The sequence below is a fragment of the Leucopleurus acutus genome, assembly GCF_964270905.1.
Source record: "Leucopleurus acutus genome assembly, chromosome: 2".
Lineage (NCBI taxonomy): Eukaryota > Metazoa > Chordata > Mammalia > Artiodactyla > Delphinidae > Leucopleurus > Leucopleurus acutus.
The window spans coordinates 111956934-111969175 of record NC_139143.1 but is presented as its reverse complement, the minus strand read 5'-3'; the positions used below and the strand labels follow the sequence as shown (position 1 = coordinate 111969175).

The 12242-nt window shown below is 42.0% G+C and overlaps 1 protein-coding gene across 8 annotated transcripts in view; it reads right to left on the bottom strand.

The window, feature by feature from the left end:
* Positions 1–4306, bottom strand: part of EVI5 (ecotropic viral integration site 5) — a 207889-nt gene extending 203583 nt beyond the window's left edge. For all 8 annotated transcript variants that reach the window (XR_014326026.1, XM_082834512.1, XM_082834513.1 and 5 more), the window contains exon 1: positions 4121–4306. The gene's annotated coding sequence lies outside the window, so the exon portion shown is untranslated. The remainder of the gene's footprint in view (positions 1–4120) is intronic.
* Between the last annotated feature and the right edge of the window lie 7936 nt (positions 4307–12242).

The window sequence follows — 12242 nt, the reverse complement described above, 5'->3', positions numbered from 1 at the left end:
ACAACCAAGGAGGATTATCAGACCTCTGAAGAGGGCGTCTACTGCTGAGACTATACCAAACAGAAAAAAAGTAACTTGGAGGAAACAAGCTATGCAAGGAAAAAGAAAGCTTAAAGAAACTGTCTTTAACAATCTCAGGTAGGTAAGAGAGATATGGCATCTATGAAACAAGAAAAGAGACTTTTTCTTGTTTCATAGATGCCGTAAGTAACTGAGGAATAAGTAACTGAGTAGAGGATGGGAAGCTAAACCTACAGGCCTGCACAAGGGAATATGGTCAACGGGCTGATGTGCCTCGCTCACAGAGCCCCAGAAGGCTCAGCCCTTGAGAGTCTCGGGGGATATAGTCAGTGGGGAAGAAGTATGGGGCTGAAGAGCAGGTGAGTGGTTTAAAGTCTGGTAAAGTCTGTACATGGACCTCCAGTTTCCCTCCTCCACTATTCACATCCTCTCATAAATTTATTCTCTGGAAACAGTGACTTGGAGAGACTCCAGACTCAAGAAGAGTGGAGCGAGGCTCAAGGCTGAAAGCCAAGGAATAATGCAGAAGTATGCGCGGTAACAGCAGCCCTCACCCACAGCCCAATTCCTCCGTGCAGCTCTCAGAACACCGGGAGCCAGGCACAGTACGTGCCCCACACTTGGATTTAAATGCCCCTTTTGCATGCAGCCAAACCAATTTTCATCACAGCACTTCTCCTAGTGGAGGATAAAGGTCTTCTGAATTTCTGCAACTCCTCTTAGACTCTCAACTTCTTAAAGGCAGGGGCAGCATCTTAATCAGCTTCATATCCCCAGAGCCTAACACAGTTACACTCCATGTTAAACACTCTATAAATCTTTAATTGGTCCCAGACACTGGAGATAACATACAAGAAGAGATTTTAAAACCTTGGAAAACTAGAGCATACAAGGTGTAATTTGGACTAGGTCTTGAAGGGACAATTAAAGATTTAGGATTTATTGATGAAATGACATCTGGGATTTGTTTCAAAATAATCCCAGAGCCACTCTCCCCACCCCCCTAAATCAGCTGTATTTCTATATACTGGCCACAAATGTTTTAAAATATCACTTACAATAATATTTTAAAAAACAAATACCTAAGAATAAATAAGAAAAGATGTGGGACTTCCCTGGTGGCACAGTGCTTAAGAATCCACCTGCCAATGCAGGGGACACGGGTTCGAGCCCTGGTCCGGGAAGATCCCTCATGCTGCGGAGCAACTAAGCCCGTGCGCCACAACTACTGAGCCTGCGCTCTAGAGCCCATGAGCCACAACTACTGAGCCCGCACGCCTAGAGCCTGTGCTCCGCAACAAGAGAAGCCACCTCAATGAGAAGACTGCACACCGCAACGTAGAGTAGCCCCTGCTCACGGCAACTAGTGAAAGCCCATGTGCAGCAATGAAGACCCAACACAGCCAAAAGTAAATAATTTTAAAAAAAGATGTGGAAGACTTTTATACAGAAAACTACAAAATATTAGAGAAATTTTAAAAGACATAAATAAGTGGAGAAATATACCATGTTCATAAACTGGAAAACTCAATATTGTTAAGATGTCAATTCTCTATTTCCAAAATTTGTAGCAATGGACAAGATTCTGAAATTTATGTGGAAACTCTAAGACCCAAGAACTGCCCAGACAATCTTAAAGAACAAAATAGGAACAACCATCGGGACCTCCCTGGTGGTCCAGTGGTTAAGAATCCACCTTCCGATGCAGGGGATGCGGGTTCGATCCCTGATGGGGGAACTAAGATCCCACAGGGCAACTAAACCCACACGCCACACCTAGAGAGAAGCCCACAGCGAGGAGCCCGCGTGAGGAAACTAACACCCAGCATAGCCAAAAAAAAAAATATATATATATATATATATATATATATATATATACATGAACAACAGATATCAGAGCTTATTATAAAGTTACATCAGTTGATAGTGATATTGGTGCAAGGATAACAAATAGACCGATGAAACAGAATACTGTCCAGAAACAGATCCACACTTATACAGTCACCTGATTTATGAAAAAGTGTCACACAGTGCAGAAGGGCAACGATGGTATATTCAGTAAATGGTGCTGGGTCAAATAGATACCCATATGGTATAAAGTGAAGCTGGACCCCTACAATCCATCTGGAATTTACTGTAAATCGTACATCTTAAATACGAAAAGTAAAACAAAATAAAACTTCTGTACAGTAACATGGGGAAATATCTCCATATTCTTAGGCTAGGCAAAGATTTCTTAAATAAGGGCACAAAAAGCAGTAATCATAAAGGGAAGGATTAAGTATATTTCATTAAAATTAACAATTTCCGGGCTTCCCTGATGGCGCAGTGGTTGAGAGTCCGCCTGCCGATGCAGGGGCATGGGTTCGTGCCCCGGTCGGGGAAGATCCCACGTGCCGCGGAGCGGCTGGGCCCGTGAGCCATGGCCGCTGAGCCTGCGCGTCTGGAGCCTGTGCTCCGCAACGCGAGAGGCCACAACAGTGAGAGGCCCGCGTACCGCAAAAAAAAAAAAGAAAAAAAATAACAATTTCCAGTCATCAAAAAAAGGCCATTAAAAGAGTGAAAAGGCAACATACAGAGTGGAAAAAGATTAAGTCCAGAAAGGACTCATGGAAGACAGATGTGTATACACACACACACACACAGAACTCATATCCAGAATAAAGAATTACAGACCAATTAAAAAAAATAATAGTGAGACTTAACAGGCACTTCACAAAAGACGACATATAAATGGCCAACAAAAGATACCCAACCACAATCATCAGAAAAATGTAAATAAGACCACACATATATTACTACACTTTTACCAAAATAGCAAAAATTTTTTAAACTGACAAGCATTAGCAAGGATATGAGGTAAATGGAATACCATTCCCTGATAATTGGTAGCACACTGGGAAAATGTTCAACTGTATCTAATGCTAAAGTTTTATCATTTACATACCTCATAAACCAAGAGTTCCACTCCTAGACATAAACCTCAACCTAGCAATGTTCTGTTTCTTGATCTGTGATAGTATACTTAGTAAAAATTCTTTACCTGCATACTCAAGATTGTGCACTTTTTAAAATATATTATACTACAATAAGTTTTCTAAGATTTCTTTGACACAAATTTCTCAGAGACATTAACACTAGCATTTAGAATAGAAAAGGAGCTTCTGGTAAACAGCCGAAAGTTTATTAATAAAATTTTTTTAAAAAACAAAACAAAAAAAGCTGCTAACACATTTCAACCCAGAACAAAGGTAAAAACTATGAACAGATAACTTTTCTTGATCTTCACGAAGCACCGGATTTCTTTCAGCAATAAAAGGAGTCTGTTATTCTACACTGTAACCCAAAGAAATCTTTGCAAGAAAATGCTACTTTTTGAAATCACCTCTAACAACAACAGATAGGAAAGTGAAGAAACCATTCCAAAAGTTTTGGTTAACTCTTCGGTGAGAGAATGCCAGCTGAGTTGATTTGTGTAGCCCAAAAGACAAAAATGAAGCCACAAAGAAATCACAGCAACTCTAAAGCAAACACCAACACCACAATCCAACCTACCGGAAATGCTGTGGTTAATTTGAGGCTTGCCCCGCTAGTCATAAGGTGATTCAGTGATGGCTACAAACGCTCCCCAAGTGCATCCTTGGGCGTCATCTAGCACACCTGGCTCGCCCATCACCTGCCTGGAGACACGGCTTTGCGCAGAATCCCCGAGGCCAAATAAAGACGCCAACTTTGCAAGAGGCGCGGACGGTCTCGCCCCATCAGGTCACCCAGAAGGAACAGACTCCTGGCCTCGAGGGCGGGGGTGAAGAGTCAGTATTCCCCCACAGAATTTACGAGGAAGCGCTCCCGAAGCTGCCTAGTCCCTCCACCTCCCCGGGACTCCACTGGAAGTCCCGCGGCAGAGTTTCTTCCCCAGCGCCCACGGTAGGAGGGTTGCAGCGACCACAGGGAACTTAGGCCCCGGGGGGCTGGGCGCGCCCGCCCCGCTCGCGCCGCAAGTTTGGTTGGCGGCCCCCACTCGCCGCGCCTCGGCCCGGCTGTGCGCCCCGCGGAACCCGGGCTCGCGGCCCGCCCGGCCTGGCGCGGCGCCCCTCACCTTGGAAACGCTGGGTGGACTCCGCCGTAAACATTAACTTCCCATCCAGCCGGCAGCCGCGCCGCCGCGTCTCAGCGCCTCGGCCTCTCTCCCGGCTCCGCCGTCCGCTGTTCGCGCCCCCTCTTGAGCGCCGCGCTCACTCAGGAGCTCGGGGCCGCCTCAGACGCTGACCCACTCCCCCCGCACCGCCGCGGTTTCAACTACCACCCAACCCCTACTGTGCTCGCCGCCGGCTCCTCCCGGGTCCGGCCCGGCCGCGTCAGGAAGGCTCAAGGCGCAGGCGCGGGAGGGCCTTAAAGAGACCGGGCCGCCCTAGCGCTTAATGGGTTCGAGCAGGTTAGGGGACGGGCGGGCCGGCTGAGAAAACAAGCCGAAGGGATTGGACCGTGGGGAACGGGGGCGGGGAACTCCCGCTTGTTCCTCCGCCTCTCTTTCAAAGTTCCAGCGGTCGGACCCACAAATTGCTGACTTCCCCAGTCTCTGGAACCGCCCCTTGCCTGTAAGAGCTGCACCAGACACTACCCCCGCCCCGAAGCGACCCCGCGCTTAAGGCTGCGGGCCTCGCATTGCTGCACTGCTTATGCGCATGTCGCCAGGTCGCGGCCACGGGATGCAGACGCGCAACCTTCGAAAGGCCGTCCGTGCTTCCTCGAGAGGTGACCTGGTCACTCCCAAAAACAATAATTAACGTGTAAATGGCACTTGTGATTGCAAATCACTCTACCATCAGTCGTCTCGACACATTGGATTTATGCGGAGTCCGGCAGGGACATGGGCACAAATATGTGAGGTCCAGCCGGGCAGTCATCCAATATCAACGAAGAAATTCTTAGAAGGAAAGTACTTAAGAACAGAAACAACCTACTAATTCCGGTCTAATCCCAGGAAAAACAGGCAAAAAATAACAATAATAATAACAAAGGCAATGTAAATTACTTTCATTATACATTTAGAAGTGACAAAATGATAGTAATTAGCACAAAAAAAATTGCCTAGAAATTAGATAGTCCTGGTTATTACCTAATTTAAATTTATAATCTCCAGAAGGGGTTCCACTGTAATAAGTATTTCAGAAAAAGAAAAATCCTCTATTTTTTTAAAAAACAAGATTAAGAAATACCAGAAATAGGAAGTAGAGCCATGCTCTCCACCCAGCTAAAAACTTGAAATTGCATCTGAGGCAAAATTTTGCATAACTTCAGATTATGCCATTATTTAAAGTAATTTCAACTAACAGTTTCATTGCAACTGAATCCATCTTGTATAGGAAGCTAAGAGACATTTTGTTAATCTACCTTTCCTTCCTATATTCCATCTATCAGCAAATTCTATATATTTTACATCCCAAAATTTCCTTGAATCTGTCCTCTACCATCTCCTGCATCACCACCCTAGTCCAAACTCCCTTTGTCTGGGAGGGCCAGGGGCCTGGGAGGGCTACAAATTTAGTCTCTAATTGGTTTACCCTCATGTCCTCTAGCCCCTCTCTAATCTCTTCTCCACACAAATGGCTGTGTGATCTTTTATCTTCCCAGCATGTACCACTTCAATGGCCTCCCACTTCCTTAGACAAAACCTCTTAACTAACCTGCATGGTCTGGTGGCCTGCCCACCTCTCCACCTCTTCTCACTGCTCAGACCACATTCCATCCTTTCTCTGTTCCAGCCAGACTGGCCTCTTCCAATTCCTCAGTTTTCTCCCTCCACAGACCTGCATATGCTTTCCTTTGTGCCTAGTAGGCTCTTCCAATCCTCATCCTTCTAACCACACCTCTAGTCTCTACCTCTGAGAAGCATCTTCACACTTCCCTATCCTGGTCCATTCCTATCACATGACACTGAGACTGTAATTATATGATTATTTTGGTGAATTTTTGTTTCCCCTCCCCCACTGGACTAATTACATCAATAAGGCCAGGAGCTTGGTTTTCTTTGGTTCATGGTTGTATTTCCATATTTGTTCAATATTTTTTTGTTTCATCAATAAATGAGAATCATAGGATGCCAGAACTTGAACTAGATATGGCTTGAAGGTTACCTAAGTCATAGATAGGTAAAATGTCACAATCTGACATTCGGAATCAGAGTCTAAAAAGAACTCCAGTTATTTTTAAACTGATTTTATATTGTTTTAGCTGGGCTGTCAGAAGATCCTTTGGGTAACCTTTAAAACTGAGTTCTCAAGTACCTGTGTAAAGCCCTGAATTAATAATGATAGCTATGGGATGGGCCCACATGAATCTAATAATAATTTTTGCTTCAAGGGAGGAAGATTGAATGTTTGGGAGTCAGGGCTGGGAAGGAGACTGCCTGCCCTTTTGTATACCTTCTTAACTTAAAGCCATGTGAATATATTACCTACTTGAAAATAAATAAATGACACAAAAGAGTGCATACTCTATGATTCTATTTATTTGAAATTCTACGAAAAAAAATTGTAACTGGTTGCCTCTGGCCGGAAATTGGCTGGGAAGGTGTATGAGAGAAATTTCTGGGTCATAAAATCCTCCCACACTTGAGCTAGGCTGGGACCTGGGACCCTTTACTAAAGTGCTTGCACCTGCACAAATGTTTCCTTGAGCAACAGAATACAAAGAAACTATAAGGGACTAAAAATAACTGTGCACATGTGCAGTTGGGGCAGTTAGGACACAATACAAAAAGGCCACAAACGAACTGCTGTTTCTGAGATGCCAGGAACAGAAGCAGGGTACTATGCAGGACCCCTGCACATAGCACCACCAAGGGGGTGGACAGACCACCTAAGTTATGCCTCCTGCCCAAGGGAACCAGCTTGCCCCCTGACCCCTAGGAGTGAGTAAGAGCACCTGTTACTTGTTTTGCTCCCTCATGCTGCACCAGGAGCCCCAGTAACTTGCCTGAATTTCTTGTCTGGCCTCTTATCAATTTCTATTGATTAGAGAGTTCAAGTACTCAAATCAGTAGCACACTATTGGTGAGAATGTAAATTGGTGCAGCCATATGGAAAATCGTATGGAGATTCCTCAAAAAATTGAAAATAGAACTACATACAATCTAGCAATTTCACTTCTGGGTATTTATCTGAAGAAAATGAAAACACTAATTTTAAAAGATATGTGCAGGGAATTCCCTGGCAGTCCAGTGGTTAGGACTCCGTGCTTCCACTGCAGGGAGCATGGGTTCGATCCCTGGTCGGGGAACTAAGATCCTGCAAGCCTTGCGGCACAGCCAAAAAAAAAAAAAAAGGTAAAAAAGATATGTGTACCCCAAAGTTCACTGCAGGATTATTTGTAATAGCCAAGATACGGAAGCAACCTAAGAGTTCATCAGAAGGTGAATGGATAAATATATGGTGTATATATACACAATGGAATATTAGGCATAAAAAAGAATGAAATCTTGCCATTTGCAACAACATGGAAGTACCTAGAGGGTATGTATGCTAAGTAAAATAAGTCAGGCAGAGAAAAACAAATATCATATGTTTTCTCTTACATGTGGACTCTGAAAAACAAAACAAACAAATAACAAAATAGAAACAGACTCAAAGATACAGAGAACAAACTGGTGGTCACCAAGGGGGTGGAGGATTGGGTAAAATAGGTTAAGGGGATTAAGAGGTAAAAATGTCCAGTTATAAAATAGATAAGTCATGGGAATGTAATGTAGAGAATATAGTCAATAATGTTGTGATAACTTTGGTGACAGACTGTAACTAGACTTATTGTGATGATCGTTTCATAACAAAAATATCAAATCGCTATGCTGTACACCTGAAACTAATATAATATCCTGAGTCAATTATACTTCATTTTAAAACAAATAAGCTAACACACGGTTGAGCACTCTCTGTGTGAGTATTGGCTAAGGGCTATACATACATAATTTCTTTTAAGCCTCATACTATCCTCATGAGGCAGATATCATTATAACCCCCTTGCATATGAGAAAATTGACACTTAGTAAATACCATGTAACTTGCCCCCATTTATACAAATGGAAAATGGTGGGGCAGGGCTTTGAAATCAGTCCGTCTAATGTCAGAAGTGGTTTATATTACTTACCCACCAGATCAAGAGCTTTGCAATGACTGAAATCATATTTTGTCTTAGACTATTCAGTTGCCCCAGCACTTTGCATAGTAGCTGTTCAATGTATTTTGAATGAATGATAAAGAACAAGCTTGGTGTTAATTTTATTGGTACAAATTACACATTTTTAATTGGTACAAATTGTACATATATATAAAAAATATTCTAAATAATCCAAATAATCAGTACCATTGTGCTAAGTGCCTGAGATGTACTATCTCTAATGAGGTCATGGGCCTGAGGAGAGAAGCTTCTGCCATTAGCTCTGACTTTCCAATTTATTTGATGAAAGAGCTTGCACATTTATTTTACTGAAAAATTAAAATTTTTATTTTTAATAAATAAAATTTGTATAAATAAATAATAAAATTAACATTAAAGCTAATTCTAACCAGAGAAATAGCTAATTCTAACTTCTCCCAAGTGCTTGAGCACTCGCGAAAGTGAAATCCCACTGTGTGAATTCCACACCAACACTGCCTCTGCTCCAACTTTCTGCCCTCGGGTGTTCACACCCTGAAACTAGAGTAGGAGATAGAGGAAGTATGGGGGCAGTGGGCAGGGGCACCCTCCTCAGAGACAGTTGAGTATGAGGCAAATTCAGTTAGCAATTCAAGATTCCCTATGTTCTAATACCACACACCCTTATCATTGATTTGTTTCACTGTCCAGGAGGGGAACAGAAGGAGGGTCTGAGCTCTAATCCCCTCTAAACCAGGCAAGGGTTAAGTATCAGAACACAGTGCTCTCAACTGCCAAAAGTGTTTTATAAGTCAGCCATGTGAGCCTCATTGCTCACAGAAAGGAAAGGCAAGGGAGGCATTCCCCTGAGAGGCAAAAACTACCCAGAGTACAGAAAAGGAACTCACCAGTGGAGTCAAACTCACTGTCCACTCTCACTTTGAGCAGCTGGCATCTGGAGCTTCCAGAGAGAACCAGGGCATCTCGGTTACATTCTAGGATTGCACTGTCCAATACATCAGCCACTGGTCACATGTGACTATTTACATTTAAACTTAAATTAAAATTTCAGTTTCTCAGTCGCGCTCACACCTTTCAAGTGCTTAATAATAGCCACATGTGGCTGCTTGTTACTAGGGCAGCACACATAGACCATGTCCATCCATCAGAAAGTTCTCTTGGCAGAACTATTCTAGAAAAAGGAGAAACAACACTCCATTGTGACCTCCAGCTAATATTCAGATTTTTTTTGCCTTGAAAACTGAAGGCTCACAACGAAATAGTGAAAGCTTATTTCACTCGGCTCAATGCTTTCCACAGCACAAATCCAAAAGCCACTCAAGTGCAAAAACTGTGGCCTCTCCTTATACCGAGTTTGTAAGAATGGCTTTAACGTCACCACTTCACCTCCACTGCATTCTGTTGTTTGCAAGACACAAACATTGTTTGTTAAGAGGAACACACCTCTATTGCCATCTCTTGGCGTTTGTGGTCAGGTAGGGACAATATCTGCCACAGTTGTGGTAAAGAACCTGCTCTCGGGCTCTAGAGGTTGGACATCATTTCTATGTGTGATATCAGACATTCGCATTATCAACCCAACAACAGCTTTTGAAATTGTGCCACCAAAATGGGACATCAGTAGAGTGCTACCACCAGAGGAGAAGTCTATTCTTTTCTTGACTGTCTGAAATATCTGTTTTACCGCAAGACAAAATTTAGTGCAACTATAGTAGCAATTCTAATCTATCCAATTATCTGGGAACTAGTAACCTCCAAATTAATGCATGTGACTAGATTGTGACCTAAAATTTCAAGTGTGCTTGCCAAAAGTGTGTTTAACCTCACTGAGCTCCAATCTTCTCGTCTATAAACTGGAGATAATAAAAGTATCTATGTAAGTGTTGAATTAAATGAAATAATATATGCAAGGCACAAAATAAGCATTCAAAGAATGGTAATTGCTATTATCCAAAGCCACAAAGCACCAACACGCAAAAAATTTTAAATAGATTTTAAACAGACTCTTAAGTAGAAAACTCCTGACTCTACCACCTGCTAATTGTTTGGCCTTTGACCTCTGTAAGCTTCAGTTTCTTCATCAGACAAATAAGGATAAGAGTTGCCAACAATGGATGTATTATTTCATGTGAAAATTGTCTAATAACAGTAAAGTACAAACTTTAGCTAATGTTAATTAGTACTCTGTCCCCACCTCTACCAAAAAGGAAATTGGGAAACTACATTAGGAAGGTGCTACTTTATGGTAAAATTAATTTAGTTTTTATTATGTCCTGTGCTCCTAAACAGGACTGGGAAGCAACCACTGCTGAAGTCATCACTGAAAGGCCATACAGCCATCAACATTAGGACCAAATGCTGGTAACCAGCATTTTCCTCAGCTAATCTTTTTCTCCACGTGAGAAATTTGAAACCCATACAGACACATTGTCTCCTCTGAGAAAGCACATTCAAAAAAGATAACCAGCTGCCAATTACAGCAAGGAGAGAAATGGTATCGAATTACAAAAGGCACTTACTAAAATAATCTTTCTTACAGGTATGGAATTAAACCTAACCCTTCATAAATTTTTGTTCCTCACTCAAATGGCCGCAATACAATGAGATAACATTCTCAAAATAAAACTGAAATGTTCACAGCTGTTCCTGTGATTTGAAGATTAAGGAAGGTATATTAACCCTAACTCAGTAACAAAATATCTTCTGCACAGTAACTACATTTTTATAAGTTTTAATGTAAAATCGAACATTGTTAGACATTTACCTGTTTCCTATTAGGGTTTCTAAAGGCAGAAGTCATTTTGGTGGTAACCATGATAAGCAGAGACAGGGAGACTGGGGATTTGAATTGAATTTATAGCTGACTCATAGGGAGTGTTTACAAGACTTTGCCACGGGGATCCACCCACCTAACACCCTTTCAGTTCCACCCTGTACATTTGCTAGGTAGTATCCTTAGGGGAAGCTGAGAATGTGGAGGACTAGGAATGCAATAAACAAAGCTTTCTGGGCATGAGTGCTAATTGATTTTGTTTTTCTTCCACCTTTCCTTCTTTTATTCCTCCATCCCTCCCTTTTCTTTCTTTCACTTTCCTTCCTTCAATGAATTGATTGGTCTCAGAATGACAATTGTATACTAATTGTTACTGTGTTTGGGGGTGCCCAGTCTGAGGCATTAGTTAGAAGCTTCTATATATTAGGTGGTTTCAGCACTTGAATTTGACATTAGACAAAATTACTAACTTGGTACAACTTACCCTTTGGGTTTTTTTTTAACTCTTTAACTGAGGTTTTGGAATACTGCAGGCTTTTGTGTTCTATTAATAGGTATTGCATTTGTGTTATTCAGGACTATTAATTGAGAGTTTCTATGAAATACAAAGGCAAGTGATGCACCTTGTGAGAGAAATCTAAATGGAGATACTCCATTCTCCGTGAACTGGGCTATGGAAGCACTTTTTATCTATCATCTCACTTAATCTTCACCATAACCCTATTATTGTCCTCATTTACAAGTGAACCCAAGCAAATCACTAAGAATGCTTCATTTATTTATTCATTCAATCATTCATTCATAAAGGTATTAAGGACATACAATTGTGTCAGGCACTTTCCTAACAGGAAGGATAGTAACTAACATTCTCAGCTCCTACAACATGTCAGCAATAATATAATGTGCTTCTAAATGAGGCAGCCATCATTAGACCCATTTAAAAGTTGAGGAAGCTCTGGCTGGTCCAAAGTCACAGTGACAGAAAAATGAAAAGCAAAAATACAAGCATAACTCTGTCTTCACTACAAAACCTGTGTCGTCTGGAGTTACAAAATGTAGTACCTGTGTTCAGACTTTAGTTTAAGAATGTATGGTCTGGAGTAGAAGACAGACATGTGAACAAATAAATGGACAATACTGATATGTTCTATTATATGGACATATAGTATGGCGGGAACATACGGTATGGGGGTTACCTAACCTGGCCAGGGAGTTGTACAATTTTTATTTGTCCACATCCCCTTCCATCTTCTATGAACAATTATAGGCACCTGACACAAGCTAAACCAATCAC